Source organism: Onychostoma macrolepis, chromosome 19, assembly GCF_012432095.1.
Source record: "Onychostoma macrolepis isolate SWU-2019 chromosome 19, ASM1243209v1, whole genome shotgun sequence".
Classification (NCBI taxonomy): Eukaryota; Metazoa; Chordata; class Actinopteri; order Cypriniformes; family Cyprinidae; genus Onychostoma; species Onychostoma macrolepis.
In genome coordinates this window covers 2,649,961-2,670,077 of record NC_081173.1, presented here as the reverse complement: position 1 = coordinate 2,670,077, position 20,117 = coordinate 2,649,961, and the positions used below count along the sequence as shown (strand labels likewise).

General features: G+C 38.7%; 1 long non-coding RNA gene across 1 annotated transcript; it reads right to left on the bottom strand.

Annotated features, from left to right (window-relative positions):
• Positions 1 to 9,513: 9,513 nt before the first annotated feature.
• Positions 9,514 to 12,120, bottom strand: LOC131526321 (uncharacterized). The gene is made up of 4 exons (XR_009267424.1): positions 11,933 to 12,120; positions 11,031 to 11,202; positions 10,691 to 10,853; positions 9,514 to 9,742 (listed from the first exon to the last, which is right to left on the bottom strand). It is a non-coding gene; the product is annotated as an uncharacterized LOC131526321 (long non-coding RNA).
• Between the last annotated feature and the right edge of the window lie 7,997 nt (positions 12,121 to 20,117).

The following is a 20,117-nucleotide window of genomic DNA, read 5'->3' as shown; positions in this document are numbered from 1 at the left end:
AAACAAATGCATTTGAAAACACTTATTTCAGTATTTTGAATTATTTCTGAATGAAACGGAATACTGACCGAGGAAAAAGAGAGGGAATGGTTGGATTTTAGCGTACATCCTTGCTTTCTCGAGCTCACAGTAGTATGGCGGTTGAAAGGGAGTAGTTAAGAATGTACACACACACACACACATATACTTTAGAAAATAATTTTAGAGAATTTCAGGAGAAACATCTGAGACAAACTAAATATTAAATAAACCCCATAAATGAGAATTCAATTTAGTCTCCGGAGCTATGAAAGCATGACCCCTGAGCAATAAATGTTTCCTTTGGGATGCCACGGAGGTCAAAGAGAATAATACTCATTATGCGTGTGACCATGTGTGTCATGAGAATTTCATATGGTTTCAACAGGAAAGGCAGTTCATATTAAAGGTCATTGCACACTGAGTCCGAAATTTTCGCACGTTAAAAAATAACTACGACCTCATGTTGTGTCAATCACGTTTACACACTGCCTCAGAAACTTTCGTCTGTCATAAAAACATTCGGATCAGGTTCGATTTTCTGTGTTTTTGCATCCGCAGCATGCATTTTGATAGGAAAGGATGAGGAATACAAGAAAAAAAACATTTCGGACTGAGTGTGCAATGAGCTTAAGAATCAGCATTCCAAGACCTAGTGAGCTGCTGTTTACTGCTGCCTTGATTTGAAATGCTTTACATAGACAGCAACTCCTCACACAAATCGCAAAGTTTGACATTATCATGTTGCTAAGCTAACAACACTATTCTATAATTAGCAAAACAAATATTGCGGAGAATATTATGCATTCAATCCTGAATATAATATACATTTATTTAGAATTTACATTGTTTCACAACTCTGCCATCACAGAATTGCGTAATTCATCCTAGCATTGCATTCATGCAATGCTGCCTTAGAATTTGGCTAAAGTGAAATAATTATGCTACCTACCTTTTTGGACAGCCATCATATTGGAAGCACATTTATTATGTAGGCAGTTCACTAGGTTTTGGAACATAATGTCTATGCACTAATGTAAAAGTGCATCATTTACTATGCATGTGTGTGTGTGTGTGTGAGATAAGGCTCGTTAACACCCCTGATGCTGTTCCACAGCTGTCCTCGTCCCTATGGAAGCATTCTCACTGAGGGAATGCCGGCATCTGCAGTGCCATACTGTTCCACATCTTTCTCTGAGATTCACACACACACACACACACTGCTGCTCGTCTAATTGACTCCGCTCATCTCTGGCTCTGCCTCGCCTCCACAGGCGACTGTGCGTGAGCGAGAAACGGACAACTGAGTCGTGAGAGAAAAAGAGAGAAAAAAGAGAGGGAAACGGTACTGGAAACACATGCTCACTCTGAACAGGACTCCGCCCCTCTTCCCTTGGGAAAACGATAACATAAAAACTGATTATTTTAATTTAGTTTTAAAGGAATAGTTCATTCAAGAACGAAAATTCTGTCATCATTGACATCATTAACCTCTTGTTGTTCCAGACCTGTTTGACTTTTTTCACGCAAAAGCTCCAAATCAATCTCCAAATATATAAAACCACCATTAAAAACAAAACAAAACAAGGTGGCTTGTGCACTATATCCTAAGTGTTCTTAAATCATTCTATATGTATTTGTTTTTGTTGTTTTTTAAAATATGTGTATATAGTTTTTTTTTTTTTACTGCTTCAGTTTTAGTTTATTACATTATTATATTTTTATTATTATTATATTATATATTATATTACATATAAGATCCATATAGACTATTTTAACAGTGCTTCATGATTAACAAACAACAACAACACAAACCTTTTTTGGAGATGCTGGTCAATATGAACTGTTGTATACGGAGATTTACTGTTGTAAAAGAGGAATAAAGCAAGTAATCAAAGAGCCAACAATCTTTGTAGTAGGGCCTACAAAGTTCCAGTATTAGTATGAAAAAAACAATGTGAAGATTCTTTAAAAATTCTCTATTTGAGTTCAAAGGGGGAAAATAGTTTTGGAACAAGATATGGGGTAAGTAAAAAATGACAGAATTTGTCATTTTAGACAAACTAATCCTTTAAACTTGTATCCCTATAGGATAAGATGTCTGGAAAATGGATGGATGGATGATCTTTACCATTCCAAATATCAGGTAAATTTAACGTCTGAATATTAAGTAAGAAACAAAAAAATCAGCATTGTGTTCAATCTCACATGTGAGGCGCTATTACAGACCTCTGTCTCCACGTGCTCTCTAAGTATCAAGCGCAGCCATTAACGTCAGACAATAGAAGCTTCCGGATTCACGGGCCCTTTTCATCCCTGAGAGCAGGATTTGTCAAAACAGCATGTGTTATTGAACCCGGGTTTCTCACCGTGCTCAATGCAAATGAGAGCAGCCTGATTTATTCCCAGTGTTTGATGGATTTATTCTGACAGAGGAAGTGACAGCGCTGTGACAGCCAAGCCCCCCCAATCTTTTCTATTTCAATTCTTATTCTATAATGCATTCTATTCTGAAATTCTTTCTCAGCTCTCAGGGCTTTTTCTTAGCATTGTGGTGTAGAAAGGGCTGCATTATTCATGATCATATATTCATTGTCATTTCATATACCACCTCTGATTTGCATTCAACTCCATCCCCGTACTCTCTGATAACTGCAGAGACTTTGTAAATTTGGCGAGGAATAGGCTGATATGTCTTTTGAATGACTTCATTTGTCGTTCATGATGTACACACCATGAAGTTATATGGACTTGTTGAAATAGTGTTTAATTTGACGTGGCACATAAGCCTTGAATTACATTTGACCGAGAGGAGGGTTGTTTTAATACTGAAGCGTCATTCACACCGGCAGCGATTTGCAGTGGCAAAGCAACCAGAAGTCATTCATTTTTAATGAGAGTTGGTGATTTGGGACGACTGGCGTAGCCGATGAAGTCCAGCAGTTAAACTTTATGTAAATGAGCAGTAATGTAGATAAGCATTAAGAACAACAATGTATTTATGCTGAGAGACCCTCAACAAGTGACTGGAAGTCATTCTTTTCCAAAGGGAGTTGGTTATGTGACATTACAAACGACAGAGATCACTGTCAATGCAACTTTGTGTCCCATAAATATGCATGTGAATGGAGGAGACTGGAAACACAATCGCATACAAAACATTTTGCATTCCCCTGCTTACAAAAGTTGCAAACTTGTATGACATATGACGTGACCAGAAGAAGATCTAAACACAGTAGACCTTGGCCCGTTTCCTAGATGACAGCCAGATTAACCAATCATGATCGAAGCAATAAGGTAAAACAACCAAAATAAATTGTTTCTGTCAGTCCTGTCTTCCCGTGTCTTGTGTTTCTCTTTCTCTCGTGCCCTTATTTGGTCTTCCTGTTCCCGTACTTGTTTGTCATCATTAGATTATTAGTCCCCAGCCGTGTGTAATTTGTGTCCTGCTTTCCTTTGTCCCAATAAAGTCTGTATTTGAAGAGATTCCTGGTCCCCGCATTTCCCTGGCTCCAGCAGGACCCTGACAGAACAACCGACCCTTAACAAAGGATGGAAGTCGTCACCCGCACCAGCCAACTGCCGCTAGCTCCAGGCCACCACCGTCTGCGGCTGGTCCCAGCCCGCTGGGCAGACTTCAGGCTGGTTCGGCTGCCAAGGCCGCCGCCGTTCGCGGCGAAGACATGACAGCCATGGGCGGCTCTCCCAAGCATGCCGTTTGCGGCTCACCAAGGCACGCCGTTCGCGGCCCACGCAAGCCCGCCGCCGTCCGCGGCTCCCTGTCACCAACCGCTGTTCGCGGCCCACGCAAGCCTGCCGCCGTCCTCGGCTCCCTCTCACCAGCCGCTATTCGTGGCCCACGCAAGCCGGCCGCTGTTCGCAGCCCACGAACGCCCGCCGCCGTCCGCGGCTCCCTTTCACCAGCCGTCGTTTGCGGCTCCCTTTCACCAGCCGTCGTTTGTGGCTCACACAAGCCAGCCGCTTTCCGCGGCTCTCCCTAGCCCGCCATCAGCGGGGAAATTCACGCCGCCGTTCGCGGCCCAGGCAAGCCCGCCAGCAGAGAGTACGGATATCCCACAGGTACCCCTAGGGTTATTGGTGGAGTACGAGGGGATGTTGTGGACGCCAGTGCCTGCCCCTCGCAAGTGCCCGCCAGTGCCTGCCCCTCACAGGTGCCCGCCAGTGCCTGCTCCTCGCAAGTGGCCTCCAGTGCCTCCACTGGTCCCGTCCAGCTCTCCGTCGTTCCCGCTGGTCCCATCCAGCCCTCCTACGTCTCCGCTGGTCCAGTCCAGCACTGTTTCCAGAGCGTCCCCCAGTGCCTGCGCCACGAAGGCGCCCCCAACAGTCTCCGCTGGTCCCGTCCAGCTCTGCGCTGCCAGAGCGCCCCCCAGTGCCTGCGCCACGAAGGCGCCCCCAAGAGTCTCCGCTGGTCCCGTCCAGCTCTGCGCTGCCAGAGCGCCCCCCATTTCCTGCATCACAAAGGCACTCCCAAGAGTCCGCTTCCCCTGAACCCCAGCCCAAGACCACCTCTAATTTCCTCAGGAAAATTTTGGGGGGGGTAGTAGGGCTCCTGCCAGAGAGGCTGAGGTGGGGGCTGGGGCTGGGGCCGAGGTCTCGGAGGCAGATCCGCCATGGCCGCCGGACTCCCCTGATCCGTTATGGCATCCCGAGTCCCCTGATCCACCATGGCCGCCGGTCTCCCCTGATCCACCATGGCATCCCGAGTCCCCGAGTCCTGTCTTCCCGTGTCTTATGTTTCCCTTCCTCTCGTGCCCTTATTTGGTCTTCCTGTTCCCGTACTTGTTTGTCATCATTAGGTTATTAGTCCCCAGCCATGTGTAATTGTTATTCGTGTGTAATTTGTGTCCTGCTTTCCTTTGTCCCAATAAAGTCTGTGTTTGAAGAGATTCCTGGTCCCCGCATTTCCCTGGCTCCAGCAGGACCCTGACAGTTTCAGCGTGGTAACGTAGCGAAATGTATTTAATTTTGTTGTTGTTAATTATGATAATGATTATATTTTAACATATACATTTAGATTTTAGAATAGGTTTCATGATCAAAATATTGTAAAATGCTAATAAAATAATAATAATGATCATAATGGGATATAATGAGCGATATAATTTAAAAGGTAGAAATTTATTTTGTATGTTGTTGAAGACATTGATTTATAAGTGTCTTTGTTAACCTTTTTCAGCCATTTAACATTACATATTATTTCAATGTTGTTTCAAGAATTGACATTATTTCAACGTTGAAGGTCTGTCATATGCTGGCTGGGTATTGAGCCTACTGCCATGATCAGTCCAAAGCGAGGCTGTAAGGGACAGAAGAAGTCCACTTCCGTCTTCTATGGCGTATTGTTGTGTCAATGTCAGTCAATCAGCTGTCAAAACACAGAAAATTACATCATGTCACAGATTCAACTTTGCAAAACATGAATCGTTAAAATAGGACCTCATTTTCAGGTAAGGATATTGCATTGTCTATATACAAGCTATCATGTTAATTATAAATCATAAAATAGCAATACAACCTTAATTAAACCAAGATATATTTTCCACTTAAGATCACATAGTTTACCTTTCACAAGATTGTCTAAGTAAACACTGATGTTACTGAACCTTTTTGAAACTTTCTGATCCCAGTCAATGTTCTTGAAGAACTTGTGAAACACACTCTTATGTTCTTTGTAATCTATACAAACTGGAGATATTTATACTTAGTTGTTGTCATAAAATTTCATAGTACTGTACTAGTGTCTTAAAGAAAGGTAAACATGCTTAGAAACTAGTGACTAGCCAACAGGCTAATATCCAGAACTGATTTTATACAGACAATGCAATATTCTTAGCTGAAAATATGGTCCTATGTTGCATCTAATTTTAACAGCCCATGTTTTCCGAAGTTATTTGTCCTGTTTAAATTTGTGAAATGATGTATTCTCTGTATTTTGACAGCTGAAAGATATCCTGGTACATAACAATGTTATAGTCATAAAATGTTTTAATACAACTGAATTTGTATTTAATATGATCGCAATTTAATGAAAACATTGTAAGTTACTAATTATAATTCTTTCATTTCCACGGTTATTCAAACAGCAAATAAACTATATATAGAAAGTGAGCAAAGAACATTTACATTATCAACGAATGTGATCACTCAGTTCAGGGCTTCTGTGCTTCGTTAAATGCTGTTTTACTCTAGTGGACAGTTTTATTAAGCAGGACAAATTAGCGAAAGAGCGCAATTCCAAAACAGCGCTGATGGGAGGGGAATTTCTGCAGGTGATTTACTAACAAAGCACAAATTAAAGAACACAGATGCAACATCTCATTTACATATCGACCAATACAATATACCAAGCACAGCGCAAATTAGCATAGTCACAAATAAAGAATAAAGAAATAAAGAAGCCACAGTATGTTGAAAAGAACCGGAGGCCAAAAAATGAAGGATTGCTAGAAGTTTTGATAGACCTGGTATTGCGTGACTCCTTGTTGAGGGTTCCAAGTCGTCTTTTATTTCCTGAAGCAAATTAAAAATAACACGGCTTGGCAAACGATATGTTCAGATAATGTGTTCTTCTGGCATTCAAAATAAATTAATACGTGTGGAAAAATCCTCTTCCTTCTACCACACGCTCTCTGATCTCTGCAGTGCCTCCTCCTAGCAACAATAATTGCAGCCATTTCAAGCACAAAATAATTTAAAGGGGTCATATGATGCGATTTCAAGATTTCCTTTCTCTTTGGAGTGTTACAAACTGTTTGTGCATAGATAAGATCTCTGAAGTTGCAAAGACTAAAGCCTCAAAACCAAAGAGATATTCTTTATAAAAGTTAAGACTCGACCACGCCCTCCTAAAACACCTTGTTTAAACACACCCCCACATGTTTACGTCACTGTGTGGGAAGATTTGCAAAACACCTCCCAAAGTATGAGCAAAGAAGACGCTGTTTTTCGTTGTGAAAGCAAAACTACTTTGTTTGGGCTTCCAAAAGAGGACACAACTAGAAATCAGTGGTTACATTGTGTTTACAACCCAAATATTAGAGTGTGTGCAGCGGATTTTACGGAGGACTATTTCCTAAACCTGGGAGTAGCCTGCCAGCTGTGCACAAAGACTGTTTCTATAAAGTGGAGCAATTCCAACTTTGCAAGGACAGTCTGACGCTTCTGACTCACAGCCTGTAAGTATGTTTTCATATTTAGATAATTTTCCACTGATGCAAATTCAAACGCGAGTTTTGAGCTGTGTAGATTGCTTGTTGTTTGTCGTTTCTCCGATCACAAATGCAGACATGGTAATGTTTATGCGGCACGATGCAACGCGACACGTAAAAAGACAGTATAAGTCATTATAATCAGTAATTATGTCCCCACCGGATGCAACAAATGCCTAGCTTATAATGGGTTTTATTGTTTTTGTGTCGTCGTGCCAGGACACGGCATCACAATACGGTAAGGGGCATAACATTTCAGTTTCACGCTTGAGGTATTCGGCCAATCACAACGCACTGGATAGCTGGCCAATCAGCCTACACCTCGCTTTTCAGAACGATGCCCTTTGTAAAAATCAACATGTTTCAGAAAGGCGGGGCATAGAGGAGCAACAATAATGTAGAGTATGTGGAAAATAATTTTTTAACCTTAAACAGCATAAACACATTGCATTACACCAAATACACAAAATAATGTTCTTTTTAGCAACGTCATATGACCCCTTTAAGACATGCTTTTTTTTGGCGTTAAATAATGGCGCAAATGCCAGTAATTTGATGAGCGCAAACGTTAGTAAAATGCAGTGCATGATTCATTTGAATGCTCTCCTCCCATAACTTTTGACCGTGAAAGGGAAACTCCTAAAACTGCATATTCAATAATGTCGGTTTGTGCTGGCTCAAGCTGTTAGTAAAACTGGCCCTAGATGCCTTTAAAAGAGATACCAAAGATGATCATAACCGATGTCCATCACATATGCAGACTGATATCTAAAAGTGTTTTACTTTTCCTCTTTTCACTAACATTTGGATGTTAAAATTGTACGGTGCCCAGGAGGGGACGTCTTCGATTCACTTAGTTTTGTTGTGGCCACGACATATTAACTCGTGGGAATGTGATAATATGTCGTGGCCACAAGATATTAATTAGTGCATTAACTGATCGTCTTTTTCCATAATATTTGTATATTATTATCAGCTATCATCATCATTATTATGATTATTATTATTCACCTATTATTATATTTTTATATTAGTTTTTTCCCTTCATTTCGATCTCTTTACATAATGTACTGACTAGTTTTGTAAATAAGCCTACTGTAAATGCTCGACATGCCAATACAGCTTTGATTATGCTGACTGGAATTTATAGCCTATTGGAAATGCAGTTTAAAGGTTGAATTTAACATATATTTCTTTTTTTTCTGCGAATTAATAATTATTAATATTATAGCCTGCTGCCTAGTGTTTCGTTGAGGAATGAATCATTCACGAATCATTTGTAAATGAAAACACAACACGCTCATTTATCATCACACACTGGCATAAATAGCCTACAATCATAAAGTATTGGCATAATTGTCAGGCGTTTACAGTATTTGCAAATAAGGTAGCAAATAGCATAATTATACAGAATATTAACAGAATATACTATATTAATTAGGTAAAGTGAATTGAAAGGGGAAATAATAAAATATTATATTTTTATGAAATAAATAAAAATATAGCCCTAACAAGTTAATCTAACCTAATAATAATAATAATATACAAATATTAAATGAAATGTTTAATGTTAATAAAAATGTTTTATCCATCTCTGATAATCACAGGTTGCTATTGTCACGTAGGTTTGCTTATGCATTAAACTAGTGGCCACGAGAAAAATATGTTGTTCCCTCAACATAAAAGTGAAGTGACATGTGGCCAAGTATACACTGTAAAAAATTTCCCCGTAAATTTACAGTAAAATACTGGCAGCAGTGGTTCCAGCCATTTACTGTTAATTTACAGTTCAAGTACTGTTTTCTGTTTTACGGCTGTGCTGTAATTTTACAGTAAAGTACTGGCAGCAATGGTTCCAGCGATTTACCGTAATTTTACAGTTTATGAACTGTTTTCTGTTTTACGGCTGTGCTGTAATTTTACAGTAAAGTACTGGCAGCAATGGTTCCAGAGATTTCTCATAATTCTACACTTTAATTTCTGTTTTACATTTTATGACTGTGCTGTAATTTCACAGTAATGGCAGCTATAATTGTGAAATACAATACAAGTTACTTCCTATTTACTCTGTCTGATATCGTAACATCTCTCGTGTAAAGAAAATAAAAGGAGAAATAGACTGATATAGTGCTTCATTTGCCATTTATTAAAACAACTAAAAGCATTGTTAAATTGGCTCTTATTACAATCTTTTAACAGTATTTTAAGTGTAAACATTTAAAAGTATGTTTAACAATAAAAGCAGCATCACAGAGAAAAAGTGCAATTAAAGGAACCCCTGTGTAAAAAAAAAAAAAAAACTACAAATACAGTAGAAAAAAAAACCCTGCCAAAATGCCACAAGTTTTTGTTGTTGTTATTGTTTTAATCTGGCATGAGACTAAGTGCAAGTCTGATAGGAACACATAGCCAACCAAACATTTAACCAAACCAGTAGTCGAAAAAAATGTCTCACTCCAGCTTCTGATGGCTCTGACCTGACAGGACATCCGGGTCTGGAGAGAGAAAACATTTTCAAAATGTTAGTGACAAAATATAGCACATGGAAAAAGCTAGTGCTCGTACACTCTGGAAACGCTTTTTAATTCCTCAGAAAATTAAAATTCTGGTTAATGAACTGTTTTTTTTTATCTTTTGTTACAGTAGAGGAGGAAAAACTGACAAAACACAATCTTAACACAACTGAAGGTCAAGACATGACCAAACAGTTCAGCTGTGTGTAAAAGTTATTGGGTTTTCTAGTTAGCCAGAAAGGAGTGAATAATTAATTGATCTAGCATCTGTATATCTTGAGAACACAAATTAAGATATTTTTTATGAAATCTGAGAGCTCTCAGACCCTCCATAGACAGCAAGTCCATGTGACATCAGTGGTTCAACCGTAATTTTATGAAGCTACGAGAATACTTTTTGTTGCGCAAAAAAACACTTGCTGTCACATGGACTAATTTGTTGAAGTTCTTGGCAGCTTTCTGGACCTTGACAGTGTTGGTAGTAACCTTGCTGTCTATGTAGGGTCAGAGAGCTCTCAGATTTCATCAAAAACATCTTAATTTGTGTTCTGAAATGAACAAAGGACTTATGGGTTTGTAATGACATGAGGGTGTGTAATTAATGAGAGAATTTAAATTTTTGGGGGAACTATCCCTTTAAACAGAACTAAAAAATTATCCCAAAAAGTTGTGGGTCATCAAGATAACAAGGTAATCCCAAAGTTTACATAACTTTCCTACAGCACTGTGAATGTTTAGTTGAAGCTCCTTGTGTTTTGTCTATGCATGTGATCGGATGCAATTTTAGGTAATAATAATAAAGAAAAAAAAAAAACATTTCCAAAGGGTTAATGTACACTCTTACCACTGAATATGAATGTAGATTAGAGATGGTAACTCTCTCAGGAAGCTAGAACATGTAAGTGGTAGGGGTCAATTAAGTTTAGTTACCTAGACAAAATCCCATTCGAAATCGATGAGGTTCTTTAGAAGGGATGCGACTTTGGGGTTGACAGTAGCTGTCGTCTTGTTCACGATCTTTCCAGTTTTCTTTGAAACAACCTTGCCTCTGCTGGTCTTCGTGCCTTTTTCAGGGTTTATCCCAATGAATCGTCTAAGGGTATTAAAAAATATATATGTATATTAATAGAAAAAACTTAAAAGAAAAAACTTACTCAGTCTACCTTTTTTAGTTTAATTAATTGATTAAATATATACTTGCTGAAATTAGGGAGTAATAAAAGAAAAAAAAAATCAATCTACAGGTTACAGTATAAGGTAAATAAAATACCTCTAAATGAATTCCAATGTGCCACATGCCTCCTCTGTATACTGAAGGTTAAAGACGTAGTACATTGCGAACATTGTTGCTACTGCAGTCAGAAATCTTGGGTGTACACCTTCACAAATGACGCGACCCTCAAGGGTAATCATCCATCGTTCAATGCAGGTCTCTGTCCTCCCTGAAATGATATTAAAAAAAATTCTCAATTAGAATGAATCTTAAAATAGTTCTCATGATGTCTTCTTTCCCAATTATGCTCAAAGTAATAGTTTACGCATGAATGAAAATTTGCTGACAATTCACGCCATCCAAGATGTCTGACTTTTTTGCCATCAGAACACAAATACATTTTCAGGAGTAAATTGGAGCTATGTATATGGACAATGTAAGTAATTGAGACCCAGAGTCCAAACAACATATAAATGCAGCATTAAAGTAATCCACATGATTTGAAAAATATCGCGTTTCAGTCACGCCCTCTTCGACTTTCTGTATATGCCTCTTGAATATAACTTGCCTTTGTGTAAATCTCGATAAAATACGAGTAGGTACTTCCACCATTAGATTAAACATTTTTTTTTTTTTTGCGTGGATTATATTGGCTTGGTGTAATTTATTGAGTAACATTTACATGTAAATTAAGCATCTGGCATCTAAAATTAGCGTCATGAATCAGAAATAGATGTGGATTTAAGGTTTTCTACAAAATTAAATAGAGCTTATGTCGAAGTAGTACCTTTTTAACCAAGCAAAGTATATTCGTTAAAAATCGAAGGTCGGAGAAAACTAACTTACTTTAGCAGAATGGCTGACCTTAAGAACTGCCTGCAAAACGTGATTCGCGTCAAGTAGCACAATCACAAATACCTTTCGAAAGACGTGATTTAACAACAAAAAGACAAACTTACCTTGAACCGTGTCCTTCAAAACAACGGAGGTGAAGGGAAGAGGCGAGCTGTGATGTTATCTTGTTTACCGCGCTGAAAAAGGCGACTGTTAAAAAAAAAAAAATCCACACCCCTCACATGCTGCTTTTTACAGCGCAAAACAGTTTTTTTAAAGGCGCCAACGGGTTTACAGTTAAATGCTGCAAATTTATAGCAAGTGATTAATCTATGAGACTTTGGCTGTTAATTTACAGAATTAAACTGTCTATTGAAATAACAGTATTTAACTGTTGGAAATTGGCTGTTTTTTTACAGCCATTTTTTACAGTGTAGTTACCCATACTCGGAATTTGTGCTCTGCATTTAATCCATCCAAAGTGCACACACAGCAGTGAACACACAACCGGAGCAGCGGGCAGCCATTTATGCTGTGGCACCCAGGGAGCAGTTGAGGGTTCAGTGCCTTGTTCAATGGCACCTCAGTCGTGGTAGAGCACTGTATATTCACTGCCCCCACCTACAATCTGAGACTCAAACCCACAACCTTTGGGTTATGAGTCCAACTCTCTAACCATTAGGCCACGACTTCCTAGTTTTTCCCTATTTATACCTGCAGAACTACATGTACAAACACCGTATACAACATAGCATCCCGAGGCCACGACATAAGGATGTCATTACCGCGACAAAACGATCTTGTGACCACGACATAATATCATGTTCCCACGAGTTAATATGACGTTCCCATGAGTTAATATGTTGTGGCCACGACAAAACTAAAGCCCGTTCAGACTACGATTTTGCCACTATCTGCTTGACGTATGATGTCGTGGGGATTCGTAAACGACAATGGGCGTCGGGATGCACGATTCAATCGTTTCATCTCGTGTAGTGTGTCATAGTGCATGACACCTCTGCGATGCTTCACGACGTCAACACAGAAAGACTAGCATGTTTAATTTTATTTTCCATCGTTCACGACAAGTTCTATCACATCTGTGACACTGGCCAATAGGAGCACAGAAGCGCCTTTGTACAAGCTTTCAAACAAGCCGAAATTAAAGAGAGACAATGCTATTGGTCTTGCTAGGTGTAATTTTACAATGGAGGAAATGTTCGTGGAGCTACAGCAACAATACTCCTGCATTAATGATGAGGGACTACAGCGACACAGTGAAAAAAAGGTAAAATAAAAACTATTTCTCTTTGACAGGCCATACCATTCTCTTCATGCCATCCAGATTTATGTCCATTGTCAGGTTTTCTTTCTTTTTTGGGCTTTTCTGATGACAAGACAAGGCAAAACACGCTGTTTGCTAGCCATTGTTTGATTATGCTCATAGCACCTTCTGTCTTGTCCAGCACTGTATCGATGACAGCATACACGTCTTTAATGATGGCATGCAATGAATGCTCGGTAGCATCGTATAGTCTGACATGTTTCTTGTTCACGATACGACAAGATTTTATGAGTCAAAATCACATAATCTGACACAGTAACCGTTGTAACCGACAAAAAAATTGTGTAGTCTGAACGGGGCTTAAGTGAACCGAAGACGGCCCCTCCTGGGCACCATAAAATTGAATAAAACTCAAACAATAAAAACAACAAGCTAGGTTATAATTACCTTAAAAGACCATAAATGTCACTATCAGTTCACACTGCTGTCTCCTGGTTTGGTCAGGTCGTGCGGTGACATATACCCCATTCGCGAGAGTAGGTACAGAATTCAGTCAACAAGCACGTGCACTGAACTTAACTCTGGAATTTCATAAACTCAATAGAATCTGTGTGATTGGTTGTAATGTGCAATGTTGTAAAAACGTGTGAAAAGAAAACTGATGCAACAGGAGCAAATCTAAATATCATGCCATACATTGACACATTTAATTAAATTTTCATAATATTCGCAATAGATTTACTTTAATACATCATATAATTAGTTGAAGACATCACATCCCATTGGTTGTAGTGTCCAAGAGTTTATCATGGCTTAAAGGGATAGTTCATCCAAAAATGAAAATTTGTCATCAATGTTTAGGCTACTCGACCTCAAATTGTTTCAAACTATTTTATTTATTTATTTATTTTGAATTCAGTTGGCAAAATATGTTAATTCAGAACAACCTGCAATGTCGAACAAGAAACTCCAGGGCTGCATATCAGAGGAGTTTAAGGTCTAATGACATAATATAGGCTACTTGTGCAAATTACTATATGTTTGTGTAAAATGCATGTTTACATAATATTTTTTTTTTATGAAAAATAAATTTATTATTAATTGAAATAATATAAACTCATATTTAAAAGCTCTAAAATAAGTGATAAACGCTTGATGCGATGTTCAATAATGGGGTTATATTAGATGTGTTTTTTTATCTTATGTAACTGTAATCATGATATTTGCATTTTAATCATGACATTTTGCGCACTTCATACCCGCTAACAGCTGCATATAAACACTGATCAACACACATACTTAAAATAGAGCACATCAAATATGGTAAACAACTGTGCATGAGTGACACACAAGAACAAACTTCATTGGCTCTTTGCAGAAATGCAAACGCATTTGCGCAATACTTTTGTTTTCTTGATCACTGATTTACAAACAACATAACATTTCAAAGTCCTGACTAATGCCTCTATTAGCGTTTAAATAAAATAGACCAGATGAGTAGTTGAGAGCAGTGAAAGCTCAACTCTTCTCTGACATAGCAAATACACCTATCCCCAGGCCTGCAGAGGACAGTAATGCTGAACTCCTGCTCTTCCTGTAGGCCGCTGGACTGTCTGCTATGATAATGATGATGATGGGTTGAAGGTGATAATAGCTGCTGTCTGCATGAATTCTCCAGGGTCGTGCTATGATGGATAACATCGGAGGTGTTTCGTAACATGCCGGACGTGGGTGGAGGTCATCCCTGCTGCACTGATATTGCTATGCAGGATCAAAAAAATCATGCGGTTGACTTAACTAGTCTATAACGAATGCATTTTTGTATCAGTTTGACGATTCAGAATAGCTGTGTGTGAGGGGTGTGTGGTCCCCCGCTGGCTGGGGTCCCGGCTGTTTGAAGCACGTCGGCCGCAGCGCTGGTTTTGATCAGCGCTGGATCTGCAAGATCAGAAAGTGGATCAGGAGCTCCCAGGGGAGTGTCATTTACACGTGCCTCCTACTGAGGAGAGAACGTGCTGCAATTATAAGTCTGTTAAAATGCTAATGCTTAACATTGCCCCTCCCAACACACACTCACTCACTCTCTCACAAAGGGCAATTTTTTGGCCCACACTTCACTTTAAAAGAGTATTACGGCCTCGGCTTATAGTATTGAACTTATTGTCATAGAATCACTAACTAACCAACCCTGATTGTGCCTTAAATCCAGTCTATTAACTCAAGCTCATAAAGTAAGCATGGCTGCTTTACGTGTGAGGAAGAGGTTTGAAATCTTATCAGAGTCTTTGTATGTGTAATTTATAAGTGTGTAAACAACACCACATGTCTGAATTACCATTGAGATTTTTGGGGGCATTAAAATATTATTTTAGTACAGTAATAATACAGTAATTATTTTATCACAATATAACAAAGAAATATTTAAAAATATGTCACAACTTCTTTTTTGGTTTGAAATTGTTGCTATGTTACTAAAACAAAACTTTTTGCATAATTCTTTGTGGCAGCCTGAGAATACATGGGTAGTTGACAAATAAAAATTGGACTGTGTCCTATGGTGTGACATAGCAAACATGTAGAAAAAAAAAAAAAAAAAAAACTTAATATACAAATAACATGAGAAAAATGTATCTTCATTCTTAGAGTTACAAATAGCATTAGAGAGGTTTATCTTCAATGTTAGAGGTTATTTTTTTAAAGCCTAAATAACAAACATTGCAACTGAATAGTTCATAATGTATCAAGTGCTTCAACAAAATATGAGCTTCTTCCTTTAAACCCTGCGGTACAAATGCCTCTTTTTTTTTAACAAATTGAGCAACAAGTCAAAATTATTGTCTGTGGTAATGGACAGAATGCCAGTAGTGCAGCCCATAAACATTAAGGGGAAAATAACCCAGAATATTCCTTTAAAAACCGTCTGATTCTCATACATAGCCGGTGCCTCCAGATATATAACACAGCCTCCAACAGACACACGTCCATTCTCGGAGGCTAATAATGAGCTGTAATGAATGCCGGAACCACTGCAGCTCACTGGATCACTGGTGCCGTTCAAGACTCATTTACTGAGATGACACAGCAGCCATAGGCCGAGCTCAGGAATGAGTCAGATGATCTGTCAATCACTGATCATGTGACTACTGACTGACTGCCCATTAGTGTCCATCACTGTGTCTGCATGTGCACATCACATCAGTAATTGTGTGTCTTACACTGACTATATGTGTGAATGTGAGAGCTTGCTTGAATTTATAGTGTTATTAATGATTTACATTTTAACACTCCCATCAATCACAGCGTGTGAAGCCATGTGTGAAACTGCAAGTCACACCCTCTGTTTTTTCATGCATGTCTGTCGGTGTACTTGAGAGAATTTCCCTGTAGATGCAGGCCTCATTTCGTTGTCATTGTTTATTACCTTGCTAATATTTACATTTGGGTAATTCTTAGGAAACATTTGTGCCTGGCAATTTTAGGATTAATAAAACAGTATTAGCACTTTTATTAATATTTAAAATCAGCACTGTAACCACCATAAGAAGATGTACCCCCTAATATTAAGATTAATGGTCAAAAGACATTTTTATTTCAATGTCTTTTTAAATTATTACTCCCAAGCCATATAATGTATATATGAGCAATATCACACCTGTAGCCATGCGACATGGCTCTTGCTGATATACCGCAATACCGAACATCTATGAGTGTGATATTGCATTTATACAACTGTTTGATGGCACAAGTGTGTAAATAAATAAGAAACAACCACAGAGTGTTAAATATATATATATATATATATATATATATATCCAAACAACAGCAACCATCATAAAAACTGCTAGGCAATTCAGTCAAAAGTACAAAGGCAGCGCTATATTTAACGTTCTGATATAACCAAACATTAGGTTTACCCAAAACAAAATATATCTCATGTTTAACCACTATTGAGACATCAGAGCCAGCTGTAAATTCTGGAAGTTCTGAGTGAGGTGAGGCTGCTCTCGATGGGTTTATGAGCGCTGAACAGCCGCTGACCATCTGGAGCTCACATCTCCAAAAACATTGCAAGCAAATTTTGAAATAGACATTATCTTTATTAACAAACTGCACATTTGAAGTCTAAACCTAACCTAAACCTATTCTCACCTAAAAACCTCTTAAAACTGCATTCTGTGATACAAAAATATGGTATGTAGAATAGGGTGACCATACGTGCCATTTTTCCTGGACACGTCCTGGCCAGGATTTCTAAATTGCTTTGATTCAAAGTACCTCGAGAGCGTTTCGAAAACATAAGGAACTGATGTTGTACACTGATTGGTCTGCACACGCAAACAAAGCCAAAACCTAGATATTTTAGGCAATATAGAAATCCTGGCCAGGACGCGTCTGGGAAAAATGGCACGTATGGTCACTCTAATGTAGAATATTGTATGGCTGGAAAGACCTCTCAGCCAATCAGATATATATATATATATATATATATATATATATATATCCAGCCACATTATAGGTACCTGGTTGGACCCTCTTTTGCCTTGAGAACTGCATCAGTTCTTCGTAGCATAGATTCAACCAGGTGCTGGAAACATTCATCATAGATTTTGGTCCATATTGACATGATAGCATCACACAGTTCCTGCAGATTTGTCAGCTGCACATCCAAGATGTAAATCTCCCATTCCTCCACATCCTGAAGTTGCTCTATTAGATTGATATCTGGAGGCCATTTGAGAATAGTGCATTATTGTCATATAGTTTGTGACATTATCCTCCTGGAAGTAGCCATCACTAGATGGGTACACTATCATAAAGTGATGGACATGGTCAGCTACAGTACTCAGGTGGGTTGTGGCATTTGTATGATACTCAGTTGGTACTAACGGGCCCAAAGTGTGCCAATAAAATACAAAATATGATGAACTGTGTGGTCTGACACATTAATAAGCCTTGGGCTCCCACGACCCCGATGTCCGTTCACTGGTTGTCCTTCCTTGTAGGACTTTAGGTAGATACTAACCACTGCATACCGGGAAAAGACCAAAAGATTTGGCATTTTGGAGATGACTCAGTCATCCAGCCATCGCTATTTGGCCCTTGTCAAAGTCACTCAGATCTTTGTGTTTGCCCGTTTTTCCTGATTCCAACACCCTTAATTCAAGAACTGATTGTTCACTTGCTGCCTAATATATCACATCCCTTAACAGGTGCCAGTTTAACAATATAATCAATGCTGTTCACTTCACCTGTCAGCAGTTTTGTTGACCAGTGTAAATGTTGAAAGAAACTGTTGTTCATTCAGACGCATACCTAATGTGTTACTTAATGAACAAAACAGAGCTGAGGTTTTCATGTGCTGAATTCACTTGGACAATTAACAGTTTAGAAGACTCTGGTAGCACTTTCATCGTGTTTTTATCACATCAAATTTGCAGCTTTCTAATGTTTTGTGGTGGAGGGAAAGACATTTTCATAAAAAGGAATCAATCATGCCATAATCAGCTGTTCACGAAGACTTATTTTATTTATTTATTTTTTTTATAGGTATTTTGCTATTCCCAAGTTCAGCATTATCATATCACTGCCAGATTTCATTCATGGTTCAACTCACTGAGAGACTGAGAGAGAGAGAGATTGAGAGAGACGTCTAAAAAGGTGTCATAGACATCTCATTACATTTTCATGTGCCACTAACTGCCCCATATCCAGCGGCTGGTCACGTGGCAAGAGGCGCAGTATCATCCATGATTTAGGGAACTGCTCTGCCAGAGGCAGACGCCCGTGCTCATGCTCCTGAACGTTAATTAATTTCCCGCTCGTCACTTCACACTTCCCTCCCTGCAGCCATCTTCCTCTGCTCTGTTCCAGGTAGCATCTTGTGTGCTGGGATTATTTCAGGGTGCTTTTATATTGACAAGTCAGATCCAACAAAAGTCTGGAGGCTCTTAATTGCCTTGTTAGGGCTTCAGGAAGCTCGTCTGAAGATGAGAGAGTAATCCCTGGCCAGTCCATATGTTTGATGGAGCAACAAGACACAGGCTCATACTTAGATATAGAATGACTACTGTTTTTTTTTTTTTTTTTTCGAAAAACTGCATGTGGAGTTTTTCATGTTACACAATAATCCAGACGAAAATGTGACTGTTATGTTTCCTCTAAATGAATAGTTGAGCCAAAATGAACACTTACTTACTTCAAGACTTTATTTCTTTCATACAACATAAAGGAATGTCAAAGCTGCTCTTTTTCACAATATGAAGACTGATCCTGTGAAGCTCCAAAAATGACAAAAACCAACAATAAATAAACCAACAACAATAAGTCAGATGACAGCTGGAGAACAGATCCAAATTTATGGATAATAGCTGCAGCATAAACAATGGGAAAAAAAAACGTGCGTTTTCCTACTTTAAAAAAAAAAAATAATAATTCACAAAACTCCAAAAACACACAATTCACTGCAGGTTCCAGCTGAAATATACACTAAAGTAACAGGTTATCAATTAATAAAGACTTCATTTTACATGGCTCCTTACACAAAACTATGTTATGACCTCAATATACAGTATATGATTTGTAAACTAATACACTTTGATATTTGCATCACATAAGCAGCTCTATACGTATGGCTTTTTCTGAAGTAAACTTGCTTGGTAGCTCACCCGGTAGCATTCTGTTATACAGCATGTTATGTGGTGTGCTCGGATAGGAGTCCCAGAAATCATGATAAAACAGTTTGAAGACTTGTAATACCAAACTAACATGGCTTGGTTGTTTCAGCAAATCTGTTTTTTAACTCTTGTTTGCTTTTGTCAACACTATCAGATTTAGTGTATGTGGTACATCATTTTCAAACTAACGCAATAAAATATTTTGTTTTCAAACTACTGCAATACATACAACAACCAGTGTAATAAAACATCACTGGATGTTCATCTGTTTCAGATAAAATTGAATTCACTCACTGTACATTCAACTTTGTCACAAAACGTCCACCAATCAATAGGTGCGGTTTTCCAATG